Source organism: Hyperolius riggenbachi, chromosome 4 (genome assembly GCF_040937935.1).
Source record: "Hyperolius riggenbachi isolate aHypRig1 chromosome 4, aHypRig1.pri, whole genome shotgun sequence".
Lineage (NCBI taxonomy): Eukaryota > Metazoa > Chordata > Amphibia > Anura > Hyperoliidae > Hyperolius > Hyperolius riggenbachi.
The window spans coordinates 391,866,523-391,891,467 of record NC_090649.1 but is presented as its reverse complement, the minus strand read 5'-3'; the positions used below and the strand labels follow the sequence as shown (position 1 = coordinate 391,891,467).

The window sequence follows — 24,945 nt, the reverse complement described above, 5'->3', positions numbered from 1 at the left end:
AGTGTGACCACCACAGCTGTTTCTTACCCACCTGTTGCTCCAGACTCAGTATGACTGGTGGACCCGAAGGACCTGGTGCTAGTGGAAGAGAAGAGTTGTAGGGGGCAATGTAGCAGGTCAAATCCAAGAGGTAGGCAGGGAGGTGCAGGAGAGGACTGGCTGTCTGCTGAGCTCCATTTTCTGCAGCTTAAAGGGACACTATGGCGAAAAATTGTAAAATGTAAAATATGTGCAATCATAAACAAATAAGAAGTACGTTTTTACCAGAGTAAAATGAGCCATACATTTATTTTCTCCTATGTTGCTGTTACTTACAGTAGGTAGTAGAAATCTGACAGAAGTGACAGGTTGACCATTCCATCTCTGCATGGGGGATTCTCAGGGATTCATTTATTTTCAAAAGCACTTAGTGAATGGCAGCAGGGCCGGGCCGAGGCATAGGCTGGAGAGGCTCCAGCCTCAGGGCGCAGTGTAGGAGGGGGCGCAGAATTCATTCAGCTGTCATTCCTAATTGTGTTTGAAACAGAAATAAATAAGAAAAGGGGATACATGGCAGTGACTGCAAGCCAGATAACTAGATATTAAGGTGTCGGGGAGGTTGTGGGCCCTGTGGCGCCTCTTAGTCTAATAGCAATCAGTGTGTGATGGCTGGGGAGGCGGGGATGGAGGGGCGCACTTTGGTGTCTCAGCCTTGGGTGCTGGAGGACCTTGTCCCGGCTCTGAATGGCAGTTGCACTGTCAACTGCCAAAAAACTGTGTAGCGAGCAGGGAAGCTGGCCAGCATCATTGTTTAAACCCTTTTTGGGGAATATCTTTATAAAGAATAAAAGCCTTGCTGAGAATCCCCTATGAAGAGATGTACTAGCCTAAAACCTGTTACTTCTGTCAGATTTCTACTACCTACAGTAAGTGACAGCAACATAGGAGAAAAGTAATTTATGACTCATTTTACTCTGAAAGAAATGTACTTCTTATTTGTTTATGTTTGCAAATATTTTACATTTTACAATTTTTCGCTATAGTGCCCCTTTAAAGAGAAACTCCAACCTAGAATTGAACTTTATCCCAATTAGTAGCTGATACCCCCGTTTACATGAGAAATATAATGATTTTCACAAACAGACCATCAAGGGGCGCTGTATGACTGATTTTGTGCTGAAACCCCTCCCACAAGAAGGTCTGAGTACCGCGGTACTCTGGGCAAACTGCCACAATGTAACACTGTTCACAGACAGAAATTAGCTGTTTACAGCTGTCTCTAACAGCCAAAACAGCTAGGAGCAGCTACATAACCTGCCCACAGTAACAATGTCACCATGTAATACATGTCAGAATGTGAATCTGGGAAAGGAAAGATTTTACAATGAGCAAACACTGACTAAATCATTTATACATAATTATGGTAAAAAATGAAGCACTTTTTTTACTACATTATTTCCACTGGAGTTCCTCTTTAAAGAAGCCATGCTGTGGGAGGCGGGGACACAGCAACAGTCGCCACTGGTTCCTTTACCCCAATACTGTTTACTAAAACTATATCTAACAGAACAGTTTCCATGTACATTTGGGCAGCATGGTGGAATAACACTGGCCTTGCAGTGCTGGGTCCCTGGTACTGGTACTAGTCCCAGCCAGGGCACTATCTCACAGAGTTTGTATGTTCTCCCAGTATCTGCATGGCTTTCCTCCAGGCACTCTGGTTTCCTCCCACATCCCAAAAACATACAGATAAGTTAAATGGCTTCCTTCTAAATTGGCCCTAGACTACGATACATACACTACACAATACATACTGTACATACATAGACATATAGCTGTGCTAGTGTTTAGAATGTGAGCAGTGGCGTAGCTAAGGACCTGTGGGCCCTGATGCAAGTTTTACAATGGGGCCCCCCCAAGCACTATACACATAACAATTGATACGGTGCACCAAAAGCTGACAAGGACAACCACAGTGTCAGAGGTGCAGGAAGAGGATGGGGAACAGCTTGTTAATAATGACCACTAATCAAAGTATCTATAGAAGTGAATATTATGAGCACAGGACCAATAGAGAGCTAATATTGTAGTTGAGAGAGGGCCCTTCAGGCCCCTCTGGCCCCAATGCGGTTGCTACCTCTGCACCCCCTATTGCTACGCCCCTGAATGTGAGCCCCTCTTTGGGACAGTTAAGTGACAAGACAATACAGTATATTCTCTGTACACGCTGCAGAAGTTGTTGATGCTATCCAAATACTAAATAATAAAAATAATACTTTGTTTAACATTGGCTATAATACGTTTGGGAGTGGGAATACACCAAAATGGGAGGATACATCCTGAAATCATCAAGTGACTGGGAAGAGCGCTGTTACTATGGTGAGGACAAGTTGCAGCTGGAGTGTTCAGGGGATGTAAGAGCGTAAGAAGCTAGTGAGTGCCTCAGCCCACAGACTCCCATATGTTGTTTTGGCTGCCAATAGCGTATGCTTTATTTATTTATATATTTAGCTATCTGCATTTTTCACATTGATGACTAAATATTTTAATTTAAAGTGAACCTGAAGCGAGGAAACTTAAAGAGACACTGAAGCGAAAAAAAAATTATGATATTATAATCTGTATGTGTAGTACAGCTTAGAAATAAAACATTAAGATCAGATACATCAGTGTAATTGTTTCCAGTACAGGAAGGGTTGAGAAACTCCAGTTGTTATCTCTATGAAAACAAGCCATTAAGCTCTCCGACTAAGTTAGTCGTGGAGAGGGCTGTTATCTGACTTTTATTATCTCAACTGTAAGAAATCTCTGCCAGAGGAGAGGTCATTAGTTCACAGACTGCTCTGAAAGACTCATTTTGAATGCTGAGTGTTGTGTAATCTGCACATATTATAGAATGATGCAATGTTAGAAAAAACACTATATACTTGAAAATAAAAGTATGAGAATATTTTCTTTGCTGCTAATCTTCTAGTAATTATTCATAGTACACAACCAATTCACTATATCATATATTTTTTTTCACTTCAGTGCCTCTTTAAGTTAAATACCTACCTATCTAGAGGGAAGCCTAGAGCCTTCCTGGTCCTTGCTACCTCCCCTTCGTGCCACCGCTGTCCCCCAGTTAGGTCCCAAAGCCTTCTGTCATGCAGCTCCTACATTATGGAACTCCTTAGCTCAGCAGATCAGGACAGCTCCATCTCTGGACGTGGTTAAATCCAGACTGAAATCCCACCTGTTCAGTTTGGCATTAGTGGAAATATAATTTTTGTTGTGTTAATACTTCATCCTACTAGCAATTACTGAATCTGAGAGAGCCTAAGAGCTTTGAGTCCTATGGGAGAAAAGCGCTATAGAAATGTTATTGTTATGAAAGTGGACCTGAACTCTTGCACAGGACAGAAGGAAAACTTAGAGAAATGCACCCCGTATGTTTTTAGAGAGTTTAGCCTGTCTAATTCCCAATCATCTGTTTCTAATCACAAGTTGTAATCTGATCTCTCAGCTGTCTTCCATGACAGTCTAGTGCTCATTTGTAAATACACGTTAACAATATGTCTGCTTCTATGAAAGCAGTAAGTAGACAAACTGCAAATGTATTGCAGGATTTGTATCAGCTGTAACGAAGAAATGCTTTTCTTTAAAGGTTATTATGCTGTTGTGTATCTTTTAGAGCAGAGAGGAGTTCTGAGTTCAGGTTCGCTTTAACAAGCTGACACATCATTGAATTCCAGCGGTCCTGGAGCTAAGTTTAGTTGAGCTGTCAGGGACAACAAAAGGATGATTAGCATATACAGCAGTGATGCATTGTGGGCCACCTCCAACCTGAATAATTGCAAATACCTTTTATTTTAAGAAAGTACATTTCTGTTTTTCACACAGATGATGTAGGATGATGTTTAATTAGTGATATAATCATTCCTCATCCAATTACCAGTGATATTGTATATACATGATAACCCACTGCTTGGAGGAACTTCTGGGAGTCTGGAGAGAAAAGAGTACCAGGCATGGGGAGCGGGAAGGACCCTGAGCAGCATCTGGAGACTCAGGCGTAAGTAATCTAGCCCACCTTAGGCTCCATTAAAGGAATACTATCCATTCACATATTTTTTTCAGTTGACACAGGAATTGTTTGGGAAGTGCTGCTAAGTACTGGTGTATACATTTTAGTAGCAACTTCTTTGTTTACTGTTATCAAAATACATTCAAAGTTTACTGCCGCCAAAACTGAGGGCTGACTGAGCCATGAGGAGAGGGGAAATTCCCCTCACACTTGATCAGTTAACTCTATGTGTAGCTCTGTGTGTGACAGAGAAGAGAGCTCCCAACAGCTGCAGCTCATGTGTCCTGTGTTTCTGACTGACGTGTCTGAAGAGAGCAGAGGAAATGTAACTAATTGTCACAGCTTTTAATACTGTTTTTTGCTTTCAGAGTTTGATATGGTTGATATTTGCTTTCTGTAGTCTGATATGCAACTCTGCATTGAAGCAGACACCCCTTCTGCAATTGATTTGTCCCAATATAGCTAAATCCTACCCTCAATAAATTACAGCTTTTGCCTCTGATATTTAACATGAAAAGTAGGAAAATGTTTACACAGCTACTTAGACATTATTTGCACACTGTCATTTTAGAACACTAAAGATTCAGAGGTATTGTAAGGGCCTACTGTGTCATCAGGTCATCAAGTGGAAATCATCTGGACTGCGTATTCAAAAACTGAACCATTCAGAAGTAATAACAGATGAATTTTATGATACCGCTTCTATCTGGAGAGGTCATTTTCAGGTTAGCTAGACTAACTGAAAAAGAGGCCTTCTATGGCTGTGTATGCAGGGGGAATTCATTCTGGCAGAAACCCTTTGAAGTTCGTGTCACCAGTATTTACAGCCTTATAGCATTTAGGTGATCATTTTTTAGATGAAAACAGGTAGTTGCTTTTTGACCCTTCATCACAGTAACTCTGGGGTAAGGGTAAGGCCTGGTTCACATTAGCGTTCCCTGTCCGGATTCGCCTGATTGGATCCAGACCGTATACTGTACAAAAGGAACGTACGTTCCGCATAGCAATGCAAAGTCTATGCGGACGTTTACATGCGTACGTTCCGTACAGAACGGAGCCGGATCCGGACTCCGGACACTTTTCCAACATGCGCTATTTTTCGGGTCCGGATCATCCGGCCCACGCACCCGGACCGGAGCCTGACTGCACCATCCGGAAATAGAAACCAATGGGGAATGGAAAGCACAGAACACACAGGATACAAACACCTGACGTTCTACCCCACTCCTATGCGTATTCTAGCGGCCATTTTGGATGGGGACACAGCATTCCTGGAGTGGAGCAGCAGTGACAAACGTGCTGGAGCTGTTTGGCAGTACGTCGGAGGTGAGGCCTAAACAGCGGAGGAACCTGATTTTACAAGTGCACCAGGTGCACCTTCTGCTGACTCCAACAATTTTAATAGTAATTTCGCTATTTTTACCACACGGATCCGGATGGCAGCCTGATGCAGAGCCGGGACAAGGTCCTCCAGCACCCAAGGCTGAGACACCAAAGTGCGCCCCTCCATCCCTCCCACCCCAGCTGTCACACACTGATTGCTATTAGGCTAAGAGGGCCACAGGGCCCACAACCTCCCCAACACCTTAATCTCTAGTTATCTGGCTTGCAGTTACTGCTGTGTATCCCCTTTTCTTATTTCTTTCTGATTCATACACAATTAGGAATGACAGCTGAATGAATTGTGCGCCCCCTCCTACACTGCGCCCCGAGGCTGGAGCCTCTCCAGCCTATGCCTCGGCCTGGCACTGGCCTGATGCAAACGGACCAGATCCGGTCCTGAGCCGATCCGGTCCGCTTGCATGCCAAAACGCAAGTGTGAACGGGGCCTAAGCCTCTTGTGTATACCAGTACCTGATAGAACTATATGGCTGTTAGGTAATCTTCCAAGCATTACACTGTGATTGTACCTGACCATGGGCGTAGCAATAGGTGTTGCAGAGGTTGCGATCGCATCAGGGCCCTTGGGCCAGAGGGGGCCCAAAGGGCTCTCCCTCAACCACAGTATTAGCTCTTCATTGGTCCTGTGCTCATAATAATCACTTCTATAGATACTTTGAATAGTGGTAATCGTTAACAAACTGTTCCCCATCCCCTTCTTGCACCTCTGACACTGTAGTTGCCATTGGCAGGTTTTAGTTCGCCATATCAATTATGTATAGAGTGCTTGGGTGGGGGGGGGGGGGCATTGTAAAACTTGCATCGGGGACCAAAGCTCCTTAGCTACGCCACTGTACCTGACACAGATTGTGTAGCCCACAGAGGTTTCCTCAGAGGTCCAGCAAGCTGAATGACATGGTATGTATAATATAGTCAGGCCTGCTAAAATACCTCATCTTTCTCTCCTGCATAGACCCTCTGTGGATGCTCTGAGCATCACTGTGGGTCTGTGGCAACAAGGGGAGGATGTATGTGCTTGCCAGTAGGCTAAGTTCAGTATTGGGAAATAGCCTAGCAATGAGATATTGGCTTTCCTTGCACCACCAGAGCTGATGTACATGATTGATAAGTTACATGATGTATTATGGTGGTGGATATTGAATAGGCTCATAACACCATCACCTCTGACAGCAGTAACTCAATGTAAATTGTGAGGAGTCCACTGGTAGCACTAAAAATAACTATTAGAGTTTCGGCTAGGAAGAACTCCCTAACATTTGCATTATGTCCTTGCCTATGGTGAATTGTTCAGTGTTTGTGGGCCAAATTATGGTGGAGGAAATGTATTAGTCAGAGTTGGAGAGGGCTGCCTATGCAGCAAGGATTTAGGAGAACAGAATTGCCTGAGCTCTGAATCAGACATAGATTTAGAACAGGGTCTCCTGCTGCTCAGGGGCGTAACAATAGCTCCCGCAACCCGCGCCATCATGTGACAGTGATAAAATAAAGTGCAATGATGCACTGAAGAGGACCTGACATGAGGCCTGTACTGTATAACTGCTGCTGTGCTTTACATACAGGAGCTGGCTTAATGTAGTGCTGCTAGAGTGCATTGTTTAGTCCATAGTGTGATTACTGGAAGATATGTTCATTATATGAATGTATCTGAAAGAGGGTTTCACCCGACTGAGTTACCATGCAGAAAGACACCACTTGATGTTAGATTAATGCAGAGCTGGATCAACCACAAGGCAACCAAACGGGTGTCCAGGTGCCTGTCTGGCATCTTGGATGAGCCCGCCCCCCGCCATAGTCACCTTACCAGAAAGGCCAGGTGGCAAGCAGGAAAAGCCCAGGTTTCTCCGTTGTCTATGGCCCAATTTCTCTTTAATCTGTCTCTGGCCATGTAAGATTAGCACAATTACATAACATGACAATACTTATTTACAAACCTATTACATTTGTAGTTATTACAAATAAGTGTCACTTCCCATAATGTTATCATGGATCTCCCTGAGGCACTAACAAAAATAGATCTGCATTAACAACATGTCAGGATCTGGGTGTAGTACTGTATGCAAATGAGAAAATTAATTTCGAGGAGACAAAAAATACATTTATAACATTTAATGTGAAGGAGGTGTGACTAATGCCATCCAAACAAGCAAACATGTGCAGGAACAACTGATCTTCCCAGAGTGAAGGTTCTTATCTGCCATGTTATCTGTTGCTCAGCAGTTTCACTAGCTGGAGGCCTAACCTGGCCTGTATGATGCAAATTGAGCGACTTGCTATAATACAGTGTGCTGCCTGCACTTGGCATTTTTAATGTAATTTAAATGTAACAAGAAGGGAGAAAATTCCCTAAAGTGGACCTGAGAGGAGGAGAACACAGAGAAATCCACCCTGTGCCCGCCATTCGCCTCAGGCCCAATAAAGGATACATCCAGGATGAAAACCAAAAAAAGTTTAAAGGTAACCATACATCAGGCGACTTTGCGGCCGATCGACCATCCAATTTGATTATTATAATCAAATTGGATGAAAATTGGTGCTGCTAAGTGCATGCCCAACCAACAAAGCGACCAATTTTGGGACGGAAATTGGTCGCATGGTCGATCGCGCACGCTGCAAGATGTCGGGTCGAAGTTGGTTGGTCGGGTGTGCGGCAGTACGGCGGCGATTTCCGGAACTAGCAACGAGACTACGAAACCCCCGCCGCTACCATCGCAATGTATAAATGTGCCAGGTGTGTGCATTTATACGTTATCTGTCCTGTAGCAGCCTCTGCGCGGTGTCCCTATCTTCCGGGGCAGCTCTCCGTACCCGCCACTGGCGCATAGTGTCTGACATCGCCACATAGCGTCTGATGTCATACACTACGCGCCAGTAGCGTGTATGGATAGCCGTCCAGAGGATTACAGACACCGCACGGAGGCTGCTACAGGACAGGTAACGTATAAATGCACACACTGGGGGCACATTATACATTGGGGGCAGCGGCAGTGCAGACTCAGCCGATTCCCTGAAGATTTCATGCTGAAATCGGATGGGAATCGGCCTTTAGTGTATGGGCAGAATCAACAAGAAACAAATTTATCTCTAATCAGATTCGATTAGAGATAAATTTGTCTCTTTGTCGAATCTGCCCATAATCGTCAGGTCTATGGGCACCTTAATTCACCTGGGGCTTCTTCCACTCCCTAGAATTCTGTTAGGCCCCACACCACTGCTGGATTTACCATAAGGCACTGTAGGCACATATCTACAGGCGGCTCTTGTTTGAAAGGTGGCTCACTCCCCTCCCCTAGTGCCTTTTTCCCTGGGCCGATTCCCGAGCAGAGCCTAAATGAGAGGTTATCCACCCACCTCTCTGCATTCCTCTGACGAGCTCTCCTTTCAGTTGGGGGCTCCACTACCTACTTAATACTGAGGGTACCTCTGGCTACCCAATGCTAGGGGACACCTGAACCTATGATAGGCAAGGTAGTAAGGGAGAAGTGACAGCTGGGACACCCAGTACACTGGCGGTGCAGTTTGGTGGGGGTTTGTAGGTTCATGGAAGGTGAAGTTTAGAGTGCCAGGATATCGGTGCCTATAGGCTCCAGTGATTTAACCTCCCTAGCGGTATGGACAGAAATGTCAGTTCAAAAAAAACATGCTGTGAACAGTGTAAACATGCATACACATCAATACTCTCCTGCACTGTATACTAGACCCTTGCTTGACACATTTTTGGCAAGTTACAGAGAAAAAAAAGTTGTAAAAATAAATTTTATCACTGTTTGCACAGAAATCCTGGGGAAATTGAACGCTGGGGAGGTTAAACTACGCTGTAGTTCTGCTCCAAGCCAGGCCTCTGCTCTCCCCTCTGGAAGATTGTGACCCGCAGCCAAGATCTTCTGCGCATGCGCCTCTTGTGATTGTGCTCCCATCGCCGGGAGTACTCTGTGCTTGCGCTGCGCAGTTCAGAGAGAATTAACCTGTGCAAGCTCAGACTGCTCCCAGCAATGGGAGTGCAATCACAATGGGAGGTGCTCTGTGACCCAGCGCATGCACAGATCCCAACTCGGCTGCGTATCGCGATCTACCAGAGGAGAGAGCAGAGGCCTGGCTTGGAGCGGAAGCACGGCGTGGGACCTAACAGACTTCTAGGGGCTGGAAGAATCCCTACGTGAATGAAACCTTTTTTTCCCAGGATGTATCTTTTAAGGGGCCAGAGACACCATGTACTAGAATGGTTAATAAACTCATAAATAAGAATTAAAATTATTGTCAGGAACAGGGGCAAACAATCACTCACTGTATGCAATGGAATACGCGCATAACATACAAAGTGGATTTTCCCGTTCCTTGTGTTCCTCTTTTTACATGGTTTGCAACAATGCTCCCCAGTGTGAACTTAGCCCCAAGACCTGTTTCCACTATGCACGGCTTGCGATACACTATGCCGGCACAGCCGTGATGTGAGACGCATCCCAATCCCTCCAGCCGTGATGTATACTTTAAGGACCAGAGACTTTTTTTTCCCCTAAAACAAAATTAGCTGTGATCACTGTTGTTATACTTGCTGTCTCCCCTTGTGGGAGTTTCTTTTGCTTATGAATCCATGTCTGGCAAATTTTCCAAACATAAATGAATGTTACAAAAAAAAAAGTATACAGTCAAAGAAAAGTATGCCACTGTTATCATGTGTGTTATGCGGTAATGCATCATATGCACTCTGAACATTGCATAGACTTACAATTGCAGTGCATTGCAATACGCCACACTGTGAATGTATCCTTCCTCACCAGGGGATGCTCTTGTATGTTTGGAGGAGAGTAATTTTAATCCTAATACTAGTGGAAAAAATATTTTTAGACAGTGTAGATTTTAATTGCTGCTCTGTCTGTACACATTTTCATCATTTCCTGTCCAGAGAGGAAGTGGAGGGATGTCTCTGAGAGTGACACAGACAGCAATAAACAAAACTCTTTTTTTTGTTGTAAAGTGGGTAAGAATTTGAATACACGACTAGTTTTTATTTTTATTGTTGCCCATTATTTCCTGTTCCCAGGACCACCAGGTTGCCTATCAAAGCTACAAATCTTCATGGAGGTTATAGTGATAGGATGTGAGGGAAAACGTATTCGCAAACAGCAATAAAACTCTCTAACGATTTAAATATCTTCACACATTATCCAAAAGTAAAGAAGAAAAAAAAATCCTGGCATCAGGCTAGAATGAGTGCGGTTCAGGGACAAGCATGGGGTGTTGCTGTGAGGGTGACATTTATATCTAACGTGTGTCAGATAGACTGCTTTGAACACAATATATGTGACCCAGCTTGACCAGGCTAAAGTGATTGTGGCGTTTATTGGACAATAGTCAATTATTTGGTAATATAAGGTCATGCTGACCATTGGTGGATCCAGGCCATGCTGCAGAACTTCATTTAGTGTCCGGGTGGATTGGCTTCTTCCCAGCAGCAGTCAGTGTTGCTCCAGGCTGTACTCCCCGCTTCTCTGGAAGGAGTCCATCTCAGACTCTCTGACAGCCATTTCTCAGCATAGGATATCTGGAAACAGCCCAACAATAATTGGAAAGCCTAGTCAGCTAGATTTGCACAAGGTATGGATCTGGCACATGGGAATCAAGACAAAAATCAGAGAAAAGCACGCGTGATTTTTTTCCAGGAGCTTAAGGAACACAGGCATGTCAGGAATGTATGGTTTATACAATGGTTTGCCAGGACTGAGAGGGATAAGGAGGCTGCCATATTTATTTCCTTTTAAACAATACTAGTTGCCTGGCTATCCCGCTGCTCATCTGTCTGCAATATTTTTAACAATACACCCTGAACAAGCATGCAGATCTGACTGTATTTGCCACATGCGGCCAGCTAGTGACTAGCCAGAAGAGATCAGCAAGACAGCCAGGCAACTGGTTTAGAAGGAAATTAATATGGCAACTTTTATGTCCCTCTCAAATCAGGGGTCCGCATAGATCGCTCCCACGCCGCCGTCCTCAGCCTTCTCCGGCTTCTGTACCGGTTCCTGTAACTTTGGCCAGTTTTACGCATGTGCAGTGACTCCCTCTGGCACCTGCCTTACGCATGCACCTGCGCAGTACGGAGGGAGCGCACTGCGCTTGCTTAGACTGGCCCCGACTAGCCGAAGTTACGGGACCCGGTGTAGAAGACGGAGAAGGCTGAAGGCGGCGGCGTGGGAGCGATCCGTGTGGATGGGGCTGGAGGTAGCCCCAGGTATGTATAAATCTTGTATAATTATTCGGCTCTGAGTCTCTTTAAGGGCCCTTTTCCACTAGCAATCGCTAGCGCTTGCGCTAAACGCTAGCGATTCAGCAAGTTGCTAATTTTTTTCAGCGATTGCGATTTTGCTATGCAATGCACTGCATAACAAAATCGTGGTAAAAATCGCTCCGAGGTGCGATCTCGCTTTAGTTAAAAAACAAATCGCGGTAGTGGAAAATACCTACCGCGATTCCTATGTTATTTAGCAAACCCTATCAAAATCGCTAAATCCCTTTAACTATTACATTAATTAAAATTTTCCAGCTACTAGACTTACTTTGGGCGTAAATCAGTCACTACTTATAACACGGGTCAGGCAAGTGGTAGAAAAAATCCTTCAGAAAGTAGATGGATGATATCTCCACCCAGAAGACTGGAAATAATTCTACAGGGACCCAAACAAATATTGATTACAGCATACCAGAAGTGACATGTGACATGATGAGATAAACATAGGTAAACATAGTGCTAGCGCTGCTAAGAAACTGTTTGAAGTCACTTTCTGTTTTCCAGTACAGCAAGAGTTAAAAATCTAGAGCTGTGATCTATGCAAATGAAATAATCTTGTCAAAGAACTTGTGAATTCAGTCTGTTTCCTGAAAAGTAGATAGAAGCCATTACAGCATATGCTTTGGAAATGTGTCAAGCTTCATAGACACTGGCATAAAATTACTTCTACCCTTTCGGGAATCTTTAAATTGAGGTTCCAGAGAACTAGATGTACCTTTAGTGTGGTTGCTCTGTCGGAACTTAAACTCTACTCCTGGTCATATGAAGGGTTCTTTTTCAGGCTACATTGTTGATTTTAAAATGCTGGATAAATGGGTCTAACAAGTAAATAAGTACCTCTGTCTAGAGCAGGGATGTCAAACCGGTCCTTCGAGGGCCGAGGTCCTCACACATTTTTGGTACATCTCAAATTAATTGATAGGTCTAAATCAGGAAAGGTGCGGTCCATCAGGTAGAACACATTCCTCTCTTTCTTAGTCCATCCTAAACAATGGCATGGATCTGGCTCCCTAGGCCTGGAGTTCGACACCTGTGGTCTAGAGAAACTAGTGCATGCTCATAGAGGACATCCAAATTAATTTAGTAGGATTTGGGACAGGAGGCTTAATACACCCAAAGTTGTTGCCCCTGATCTAGTGAGAGAGGCTTTTAAAGTGAATGTTTACCGCTATCAAAATAAAAAAGTCAGATACTCACCTAAGGAGAAGGAAGGCTCGGTCCTAATGAGCCTTCCCTCTCCTCTCCCGGTGCCTGGTCCTGCGCAGGATCCCCCGTAGCAGTATTCGACCAGTTCGGTCAAATACTGCCACTTCCGCTGCCATGTTTCGGAAGCCTGCGGGAGCACTCGGGCTCCCGAAGAGGGGCCGCTCCATACTACGCATGCGCGAGCGTCCTCTTTGACGCAATCGCGCGTGCGTAGTATGGAGCATCCCGTCTTCGCAAGCCCGAGTGCTCCCGAAGACCTCCGAAGTCCCTGCGGCGGCGGACGAGAACAGGGGAGCCAGCGCAGCACCGAAGGCACGGCGAGAGGAAAGGGAAGGCTCATTAGGACTGAGCCTTCCCTCTCCTTAGGTGAGTATCTGACTTTTTTATTTTGATAGCGGTACCCATTGGCTGGATTGGTGGCAGATTCTGGTGTCTATTTTGGTTGTATGCGATGTTTTGGATCGTTAGGGGCCACCTTAAAGAGAACCAGAGACAAAGTACCCTCATGTATTTTACTATATAGATCAATGGGATCATGAGAGTAAATACCCTGCTCTCTGTTTCATTCTTCTCTGCTAAATCTGCCTGTTATAATCTCTGATAAGAATCCCCAACTGAGCATTCAGTCTGGCTTTGCCCAGAATGATTATAGCCGAGTCAGTCTTCTGTGATGTCTTCTCAAGCCCAAGTCTGCCCGCTTGTGGCTCTGCTTTCCTACTATTTATCCTCGAAGCAGCAAAGCAGAGCCACAAGGGGGCAGGCTTGGGCTTGAAAAGACATCACAGAACAGAAGACTGACTCAGCTATAATCATTCCCAGCAAAGCCAGACTGAATGCTCAGTCCGGGATTCTTATCAGGGCTAATAACAGGCAGATTTAGCAGAGAAAAATGAAAAAGAGAGCAGGGTAGGCATTTACTGTCATGTTCCCATTGATATATATGGTAAAATACATGAGGGTGCTTCGTCTCTGGTTCCCTTTAAGGCACAAGTCTACATTATCCATTATTATTATTCATTGTGATACTGTGAGAAAACGCGGAGAAGCCGCCGCGTGTACTGGCGGCAGGGCGGCTGATTCCGTGTCCGGCGCGGCGGTTTCAGCGCAGCAACGCATGTCTGGGTCGGCTGGGATCTCTAGAGCACCTGGATGGACAGCTACGCACGCGCGGGCCAGAAGTCAGGACCTTTATGCCAGCAGGAGATGTGTCAGCTGATCAGGATGATCAGCTGATTCCTGCTGGACTCCTGATTGGCTGAGTGGTTCGGGCAGGGCGGCAGAGCCCTGCAACTATATATACAGCTTGCTTGTCAGTTGCTGGTTGTCTGCCGTTGCGAACACTTTGTGGAAGCACTCAGACCTTAGTCAGATCCTACAGTGTGTTTGAACCAGGAGGACCTGGGAATTCAAACTGAGCCAGATTACTACTGTATTATCATTCTGTTATATTTCAGACTAGTTCCAGGGTGTAGAGACCACGGACCTCACGCCCAAGACCAGGGAACTTGTATCATCATTCTGTTATACATCAGACTAGTTCCAGGGTGTAGAGACTACGGACCTCACACCCAAGACTAGGCATTGTTGTTATCTGTTATGACCTGTTGCATTTCTGACTTTCCCTCTGCTTTCTGATTCGGTACCTCGCACTTCTGATTACCTGTTGCCAGACCCTGCTCGTTTAGGATACCAAATCAGTCTTCTGTCTTTGTACTCAGTCTGTCTGTGTGTTGCCGACCTGGCTTGCCCGACCTCGAGAGCTATCTCTCCCCTTAAGAGATAGTCTCCAGATCTGTCAGTGACATCCACCTTCAGGTGTCACTCACTCTCTGGTCCTTCCTACCTTCAGCCTGACTCCACCCCTTGGAGAGTCTCAGGCTGCTGGGAGGTTTCTGTACTCTCTAAGAGCAGTATTTCCCATACTGCCTAATATCACCTGCTCCGCAGGTGCGTTACTCAAAGTCTTACTGTTACACCAAACACTCACGATTACATACTGGTGTCCAGAGGTTAGTACTATATCTGCATTCTTGGTGATACTGCAGATCATTAATCATCGGATTCTCTCTGCATACTGACACCGATCATTACAGATACAGTTTGCATTGTACGAGTGGTTATTTTGGTAACATGATGTTGCACTTTAGGTTCTCAGTGCTCCTGTTATATAAACCATTAGAAGTATTGTGTTAAAGGACCTCTATTGTGGAAAACCTGTAAAATGTAAATACATATGTACTATAAAGTAAAATGCACTATAAATTACCTTTCTCCTATGTTGCTGTAGTTTCCAGTAGGCAGTAAAAAAATAACTGATCTGACGGATATTGGCCTAGTCCCTCTCCTCATGGGAGAATTAACAGTATTTATTTTATTCTTTACAAAAACAATCCATGATAAGGTTCTATACAAAGATGTCAGCCAGACTCCCTACTCGCTTGCTCACTATTTTGGAAGTTGGAATGAGCCACAGCCATTCAGTAAGTGCTTTTGAAAATAAAAAAATTCCAATAATATTCCATGAGGCGATGAACCAGTCCAAAATCTTCCAGATCTGTCAGTTTTACAAACTATTTGAAGTGACAGCAACATAAGTAAAAATATATATAATGCATTTTACTCTAGAACAAATGTACTTTTAATACATATGCATGCACATGCATTTTTAATTTCAATTTTTTTCCTTTTTCTGTATTAATGGACACTAGAATTCTACCAAGGAAATAAATTCTGCTTTCCCTTCCGCATACGTAACTAGCGTTATGTAAATAATATCATGTATTTTTGGCACGTCAAATATTTACTTAGTAGGTGGTAAAGGAAAGGGAACAATTTTCACATAGCTGCATCCAGTTCACTTGCAATGCTATAACCTTCATTCTTATACAGCATGTTTAGTACAAGAATATTACTGTATATTGTGTCTGCTTACTGTGTCCTGTGTAGACACAGCTTGGACTCTGGATCTACTGTTCACAATTTCACAAATGCAACACAAACGATTCCAAAGTCATCTATCCTATGCAGGTTATAAAATGGGACTCAATAGCATGTTCCCGACTGCATGACATATCTCTGTGTCCTCCCCACGCTGCTATCTGTCCTGCAGGCCTTCCCCAGCTGCCATTGGCCAGCTCTGCCCCTACCTGGCCAATCCCTCACCTCCCTGCACACTGCTTTGTGTGAAACACATAGAGCAGCTCTTCCAGCATCGAGACCCCAGGGGGGTCACAAAAATGAAACTACTGCATATCTGGCCACAGGAGCGGTGGGGATCAGGTAGCAGTTTTTTTTGTTTAAATCCCCACTTTGGGTTCCCTTTAAGACCAGAGCTTGTGCCCTTTTAAAGATAATGGGAACTCAACTTAAAAAAAAAGAAAAGTCAGATACTCACCTAAGGAGAGGGAAGGCCCGGTCCTAATGAGCCTCCCCTCTCCTCTCCCGATGCCCGGTCCCGCTCAGGATCCCCCTGTAGCAGTATTTGACCTTTTCGGTCAAATACTGTCACTTCCGCCGCCGAAGGGAGGTTTCGGAAGTCTTTGGGAGCACTCGGGCTCCCGAAGATGAGCCGCTCCATACTGCGCATGCGCGAGTGCCCTGTACGACGCACTCGCGCGTGCGCAGTATGGAGCCGCCGGCCTTCGGGAGCCCGAGTGCTCCCGAAGACTTCCGAAGTCCCCGCGGCGGCGGATTTGACCGGAGGATCCACCGGGCACCGGGAGAGGAGAGGCTCATTAGGACTCAGAGCCTTCCCTCTCCTTAGGTGAGTATCTGACTTTTTTTTTTTTTAAGATGGGGGTTACATTAGCTTTAAGTGCAGTGATTACTGTGATTGGCTCACAACAATCAGGAGGTCAGTTCCTCCCTGATATACGCAAGATTTGCGAGCGGGTACACCGGACAGCGGCGGGAATGGTAAGAGTGAGCGGCGCTCGCGGTGGGGATTATTGAAATCTATGCCCTGGCAGGAATAACAGCTCCCAAACAGGGCATAGATTTCAATTTCCAAGGTCTGGAAGCGGTTAAAGAGAACCTGAATTGGGCAAAAACTAAAACGTTAGATCCTTACCTAAGAAGGGGGAAACAACTGGATACTCCAGAGACTTCCCTCATCATGAATGGCTGTGGTGCAGATGCATGAGTACAGCCTGACTCTGCACAGCAGTGTGAAGCTGCTCATCCATGGGTTTTTCATCCGTGCTCAAGCGGATTCGTACTATTATGCAGACACAGACCGTGCTCACGCATGCACAGTATGACCGCACTCATACATGGACAGGAGCACGACCCGGAACAAGAAGAGGGTCCCAGCCAGCAGCGGTGTGGTTGAGGAGGACACAGGAGGCCTCTCACTATCCAGACAATTCCCATTACTTTATTTTTGTAAACCAAAAGTCCTTTTTTTTCACTATGTGAAACCGCATGCAGAAACACACATAATGGTTGCCTATGAGCCTACTGTGATTTCTGCTCACTTGACAACCTGCACTACTTTTGCACATTATGGGGTTCATTCACTAAGAGAAATGGTTATTTCTAACTATTTCATTAGCGTGCCTTAATTGTCAGAATTTGCGCGCTAGTGGCCATGTAGCAGGCGTAATCAACTTCAGTGACAGGAGCGCATGCTAAACTGCTGTATTACAGCATAGTGAGCGCTAGTAACTTTACGCTACTCCTTCTGTCCTGAGCCCCTTTGGGTCCATTCACAGTAAAGGAAGTGATCCCTGCACTCTGATTGGCCCAATAGGCTGCCTGTCATACTCCGACAATTAAGGCACGCTGATGAAATAGTGCGGGTAACAGGAGGTTACTAGCACTATTTCTCTTAGTGAATCAAGCCCTCTATTCCAATGGGACCAAACACAACAAAAAACGCATTTGGTCAAAAACTTGAACCCATTAGAATTTGCAGAAACACACTAGCATAAAAATGCACGCGTTTACCATCCAACAAGTGTGGCCCCTGCCTAAGTCACAAGTTTGCTTTAAAGCTGGGGTCTCAAACTCAATTCACCTGGGGCCCGCAGGAGGCAAAGTCAGGATGAGGCTGGGCCACATAAGGAAATCAATCAATCAGCAGCTCCTGCCCCCCCCCCCCCCCCCGCATTGATTTTTATTTCAAAATCAAATTCACACTGAAGCAAACTATTTTGCCTGTTTTACCTTATAGTTTGCTTCAGTGCTCCCATTACAAGTAATCCGCCGTGTCCCTGCCGCAAAACGAGGGCTGCAGAGCCCCCAAATCGCCCGGGGAGCAATTCGCCGGCAATTCCTGGAAGGGGCAGAGCTTTCAACTTCAGCTCTGTGCCTCCTGACGTCAATCGCGGCGCATCGCCGCCTCTGCCAGCCCCTCTCACTCTTCCTTCAGAGAGGGGCGGGCAGAGGCGGCGATGCGCCGCGATTGACATCAGGAGGGGCAGAGCTGAAGCTGAAAGCTATGCCCCTTCTAGGAAATGCCGGCGGATTGCCCCCCGGGCGATTTGGGGGCTCTGCAGCCCTCGTTTAGTGGCGGGGATGCGGCGGATTACTTGGGAGCACTGAAGCAAACTATAAGGAAGCTTTTGCCGGCGAGGGCCACAAAATATTGTATTGAGGGCCGCAAATGGCCCGCGGGCCGCGAGTTTGAGGCCCCTGCTTTAAAGCTATGTACAAACACTATATTTGTTACCTGAAATGATCATTTTGGGCAAACACCTGAGCACTGGTATTTCCTGTAAATACCAGTGCTTGGGTGTTTGCCCAAAATGAGCCAATCCTCAGCAATCTACTGAGTTAAATTCTTGGCTGCTATCTTAGTTGCTGCTCTTGATTGTCCCCCTCTCCTCTCTCCACAAGTTTGAAAACAGAGCAATCAAACTCCACCTTGTCTTCATTCAAGCTACATATATTTCATTCAAAATTAGCATCAACTCAGAATTATATAGAATATCTAACTTATGCATTGGATGTTAGAATTGAAAACTACCCGTGCTATTGATCACCTTGCAGAAATTCTGATGTCACAGCAAGTCAGGCCTAGATATAAAAGAGGAGAGATAATGCAGAAAAAAAGCTCAACTCTTCTTAACCAACCAAGCGGCAGCGTTAAAAACCATTAGTAACTGTAAAACATAAAAGACAACGCGCCGCCATGGCAAAGTATCCAATTATTAAAAACACAACACATACAAGTTAGATGTACTCTGTGTAAGGTGGAGTAGAGCATGTAGTTGAGACCAGTTGCCGGGAACACGCACCCTGGTCAGCGGTGCTGTGACCCAAAGCTCCTCCAGGCAGCGCTGTCTCCAAGCTACCATGCCGTCCTACCGTCCCACAGAGAGCTCACAACACGTTTCGGGGGACGCCCCCTTCATCAGGTGACCTGTGACCGCTCTGTAGGTCATGCATTGCAGGTGTATAAATATTTTTGGGGTATTTTTTTAACCATTTACAGTCATTTTGAGGTAATGAAATAGGTAACTTTATCACAAGTAAGGTTGTAACAAAGCCTGTTGCCAAGGCAGGTTACAGGTTAAAATAAATCCGTAGGACCTATCAATAATAATAATAATTATAATCATTGTCATAAATTTGCCATGCCTACATTGTCATTTTGGAAGCATTATGTTCCAGCCTGTGGTTTTTCAGTTTCTATTTATTTATGATGTAATTTGTATTGAACTCGTAAGAGGGCACTGTGCAGTAACTTCTGTCACTGTGTATGGCAAGGTAACCTGCTATCTACCTAAGTGCTGCCAAGCGAATGTGAAATCTCCTAAAAGAAATGAAACGTGAATGAAAAGGGACAACATGACTACACCTAAAAATAAATGGTAAGTGTGTCTGACCTTCTTAATGGAAAATAGACTTTTCAGCTACGTTGCGCTGCGATGTCATTGTAACATGACTTGCTCAGTGTGAAAAGGCCCTTACAAAGAATTATCTTTGCACCACGTGTTGGAAGAAACATTAACTATTATGGGAATAAAGGAATGGCCTGGTGAAATTAGAAAAAACAAGACCATCTATCCAGGCAGTCATTTAAAACTAGGGATGGTCACTGAGAAATATTTGTAAGTTTTCGCCAAGTTTGTGCAGCTTAAAAATGGACCAATCGAATTCTGTTGAGGTTGAATTCAATTGGTCCATTTTCAAACCCACCAAAACACTGGGAGAACATACCTATTGTAGATAGATAGTTTCCATGAATCAGAACTAGTTTATTGTCTATGACCACACTACCAGCAGCATCGAAAGTTTTTTCGGACAGAACACTGAATGCCAGGGAAAAGAGAACTTCAATGGCACGTTGTGCTTATTGTGGGCAGTTGTCCTGCTCAACCCAAAACTCTAATGGGGTGTTTGCTACCCAGATATCCTTCATCACCACCACTACGAACAGACCTACATAATTGTGTACCCAAATTTGCATATAAAGTAGGGGGTTGGCTTATCCACAGATGATATGCCGTGAGTGATATCTATAGCAAAACAATTCTATCTACAATTCACCCTAATTCCCCGAAATGGATGCAGCTCTGTCTTTCTTTATCCATCTACCTCCTAACACCATGAAATTGCAAGAGAGAATGAGAAACCCCTCCCCTTTATAAAGCACTCTGGTGTGATATTTTAGGATCGGTTACTAGGGCAAGTGGTGCATTGTGGGATGAAGATTGGCCAAACAGAGAGCCTTTATCTGTAAAATCTTTACCCGCCCGACTTCCCCCTTCGCCTGTAATTCCTTGTTCCCAGCCAGCCGGGCTGTAAAGTTGGAGTCAAAGCAATTTTGGGTAGCTCGAGTCGGAGGTTTCAGTGTGCGCGCGATCTCATGCAAATTAGCCAATTGGCGTTAGGCAGTCCTGGGGCTGCCGCAGTGGCCACGCCCAGTGGCGTTAGCCGGTCGGCAAGTAGTTAAAAGGAACCTAAACTGCGAAGGATATGGATTTTTCCTTTTATAATAATAATAACAGTTTCCTGACTCTCCTGGTGACCCTGTGTCTCTAATACTTTTAGCCACAGCCCCTCAACAAGCATGCAGATCTGGTGCTCTGACTGAAGTCAGACTGGATTAGCTGCATGCTTGTTTCAGGTGTAATTCAGCCACCACTGCAGCCAAAGAGATCAGCAGGATGCCAGACAACTGGTATTGTTTAAAAGGAAACATCCATATCCCCCTCAGTTAAGGTTCCCTTTAAGGGACAACTGAAGCGTGAGGGATATGGAGACTGCCATATTTATATCATTTTATGTAATACCAGTTGCCTGGCTGTCCTGCTGATCCTCTGCCTCATGCTTTAGCCACAGCCCCTGAACAAGCATGTAGCAGATCAGGCGTTTCTGACATTATTGTCAAATATGACAATATTAGCTGCATCCTTGTTTCTGGTGTTATTCAAACACCACTGCAGCCAAATAGATCAGCAGGGCTTCCAGGCAGCTGGTATAGTTTAATGGGAAGTAAATATGGCAGCCTCCATATACAGGATCTTCTCAAAAAATTAGCATATTGTGATAAAGTTCATTATTTTTTGTAATGTACTGATAAACATTAGACTTTCATATATTTTAGATTCAAATACACACAACTGAAGTAGTTCAAGCCTTTTTTGTTTTAATATTGATGATTTTGGCATACAGCTCATGAAAACCCAAATTTCCTATCTCAAAAAATTAGCATATTTCATCCGACCAATAAAAGAAAAGTGTTTTTAAAACAAAAAAAGTCAACCTTCAAATAATTATGTTCAGTTATGCACTCAATACTTGGTCGGGAATCCTTTTGCAGAAATGACTGCTTCGATGTGGCGTGGCATGGAGGCAATCAGCCTGTGGCACTGCTCAGGTGTTATGGAGGCCCAGGATGCTTCGATAGTGGCCTTAATCTCATGCAGAGTGTTGGGTCTTGCGTCTCTCAACTTTCTCTTCACAATATCTCACAGATTCTCTATGGGGTTCAGGTCAGGAGAGTTGGCAGGCCAATTGAGCACAGTAATACCATGGTCAGTAAACCATTTACCAGTGGTTTTGGCACTGTGAGCAGGTACCAGGTCATGCTGAAAAATGAAATCATCATCTCCATAAAGCTTTTCAGCAGATGGAAGCATGAACCCACTTTTGAACCAGAAACAGTGGCAGAAGCGCCTGACCTGAGCTACAGAGAAGCAGCACTGGACTGTTGCTCAGTGGTCCAAAGTACTTTCTTCGGATGAAAGCAACTTTTGCATGTCATTCGTAAATCAAGGTGCCAGAGTCTGGAGGAAGACTGGGGAGAGGGAAATACCAAAATGCCTGAAGTCCAGTGTCAAGTACCCACAGTCAGTGATGGTCTGGTGTGCCATGTCAGCTGCTGGTGCTGGTCCACTGTGTTTTATCAAGGGCAGGGTCAATGCAGCTAGCTATCAGGAGATTTTGGAGCACTTCATGCCTCCATCTGCTGAAAAGCTTTATGGAGATGAAGATTTCATTTTTCAGCACGACCTGGCACTTGCTCACAGTGCCAAAACCACTGGTAAATGGTTTACTGACCATGGTATTACTGTGCTCAATTGGCCTGCCAACTCTCCTGACCTGAACCCCATAGAGAATCTGTGAGATATTGTGAAGAGAAAGTTGAGAGACACAAGACCCAACACTCTGGATGAGCTTAAGGCCGCTATCGAAGCATCCTGGGCCTCCATAACACCTGAGCAGTGCCACAGGCTGATTGCCTCCATGCCACGCCGCATTAAAGCAGTAATTTCTGCAAAAGGATTCCCGACCAAGTATTGAGTGCATAACTGAACATAATTATTTGAAGGTTGACTTTTTTTGTTTTAAAAACACTTCTTTTATTGATCGGATGAAATATGCTAATTTTTTGAGATAGGAAATTTGGGTTTTCATGAGCTGTATGCCAAAATCATCAGTGTTAAAACAATAAAAGGCTTGAACTACTTCAGTTGTGTGTATTTGAATCTAAAATATATGAAAGTCTAATGTTTATCAGTACATTACAGAAAATAATGAACTTTATCACAATATGCTAATTTTTTGAGAAGATCCTGTACATCTCGGGTCAGTTGTCCACTAAACAATCGATTACAGTAAGTTTGAAGGAGCAAAGTATTAGGCAGCACTCAACCATCCAAGAGCGATATGCTATGGTCATTGTTCCACTGTCCCCAGGAACAGCAGCAAGGATGCAAAGAGAAAGGATCCAGCACCGTCTTCAGTAATTCAATCTCTTTTATTTAACGCATCAGATGAAATACAGCAGGTAGGGCAAGTAGCGATGACGTTTCGAGTGGAGCTCCTCTCTTTATCAAGTCAATATGCCCTCTAAAGTCTGAATACAAGCATTAAAAGCGGCCTTAAATAGTGGTAGCTCCATAAAGGAGCCAATCTAAAATGACCAAGATGTACTGCTGCGGACCAATCTTGTTATGGTTTGTCTCCAAAACTCTCCCTCTTGCAGAGTACCTGTTGGGGAACTGCACCTACTCAGATGCTCCAATCCCCATGCAGTAGCAGCCAAAATGCCGACCAATGGCGAGAGGGGAACAACCCAAAGTCACAAACGTAAGACGAATGATGTATGCGCAAATACGCCCAAAACAAATATGCATGCGTCAAAATACATATGCATAGCACCCATAAATATGTACATGTAAACACCCGGAAGCGTCAAACATCACCTATTTAGACATATCCATAGATGTCCAATCCGATAACGTACAAAACCACCATACCAAAGGACACGGGCTAGTCCTCCTCATCATAAAGTCAAGACAGGCAGGGGAGATGTGTTGCAAACGCATCTCCCCTGCCCCCCAATAATGTTTCCTGTTAAAGGACACCTGAACCGAGAGGCATATGGAGACTGCCAAATTTAATTCCTTTTAAACAATACCAGTTTCCTGGTTGTCCTGCAATAGTAGTGTCTGAATCATATACCTAAAACAAGCATGTGGCTAGTTCAATCACACTTCTAACATCTGGGCTGCATGCTTGTTCAGGGTCTATGGCTAAAAGTATTAGAGGCAGAGGATCAGCAGGATAGCCAGGGAATTTGCATTGTTTAAAAGGAAATATCCCTTTCACTTCAGTTGTCCTTTAAAGGTAAATATGTTGGTCTTCTCTCACCATAAACACTTTTGCTCTTTGTCCTCAGAGTATTCAAGGTGCATTTTACAAATGGCCACACTAAGTTACCTGCAAGGTGCTCACCTCTCATTCAAGGAATGGAACAGACTGTCTCTTTCTGCTGATTTCCCTATACTTCTGGCCATTCCCCATACATCTGAGCTGAAAGGGGGAAGATTAGATTTCCTTACCTGGGTATTTTTTTTCAGCCCCTGCCAGTCTATCTTGTCCTTGCTATAGTTCTGCTGCCCTATAGGGTGCTGCTGTCCCCTCCAAAAGCTCCCCGGCTTTTGTGCATGCACATCCGCATTCCTCTCTTGATCCTTCCCCTATGGGCAGTAGCTTTCTGCACTTGCACAGTTTGTCTTTGTGAACTGCGCCAGCACAGAATGTTCCCAGCCACAGGAGCACGATTGAGAGGCACACAGACACACATATACAGAAGCCTGATACCACAGCTGTGGTTTGGTGCAAACAGCCGCACCCGGAGGGCAGTGGAATTACAGCATGGTACCAGATAGACTGCTAGGGGCTGTAAGAAGCCAAAGGGTAAGTAGATCTAATCTCCCCCTTTCAGCTCGGATGTCCTTTAAAGCATAGTTCCCCAACCCTGTCCTCAAGGCCCACCAACAGTACATGTTTTTAGGAAAACCACAAACATCCACAGGTGAGGTAATTAGTGTCTCAGCAGAGCTGATTATCTACCTGTGTGGATTTCCACAAAACATGCACTGTTGGTGGGCCTTGAGGACAGGGTTGGGGAACTATGCTTTAAAGGATACCCGAGGTGACATGTGATATAATGAGATAGACATGGGTGTGTACAGTGCCTAGCACACAAATAACTATGCGGTGTTCCTTTTTTTCTTTCTCTGTCTGAAAGTTAAAAATCAGGTATGTACAC

General features: G+C 44.7%; 1 long non-coding RNA gene across 1 annotated transcript in view; it reads left to right on the top strand.

The window, feature by feature from the left end:
- The first annotated feature begins 790 nt into the window (after positions 1 to 790).
- The window catches only part of LOC137570866 (uncharacterized), a 53,499-nt gene continuing 29,344 nt past the window's right edge, over positions 791 to 24,945 (top strand). Inside the window, exons 1-2 of the long non-coding RNA XR_011031213.1 lie at positions 791 to 905; positions 19,647 to 19,750. This is a non-coding gene — a long non-coding RNA (uncharacterized lncRNA). The remainder of the gene's footprint in view (positions 906 to 19,646; positions 19,751 to 24,945) is intronic.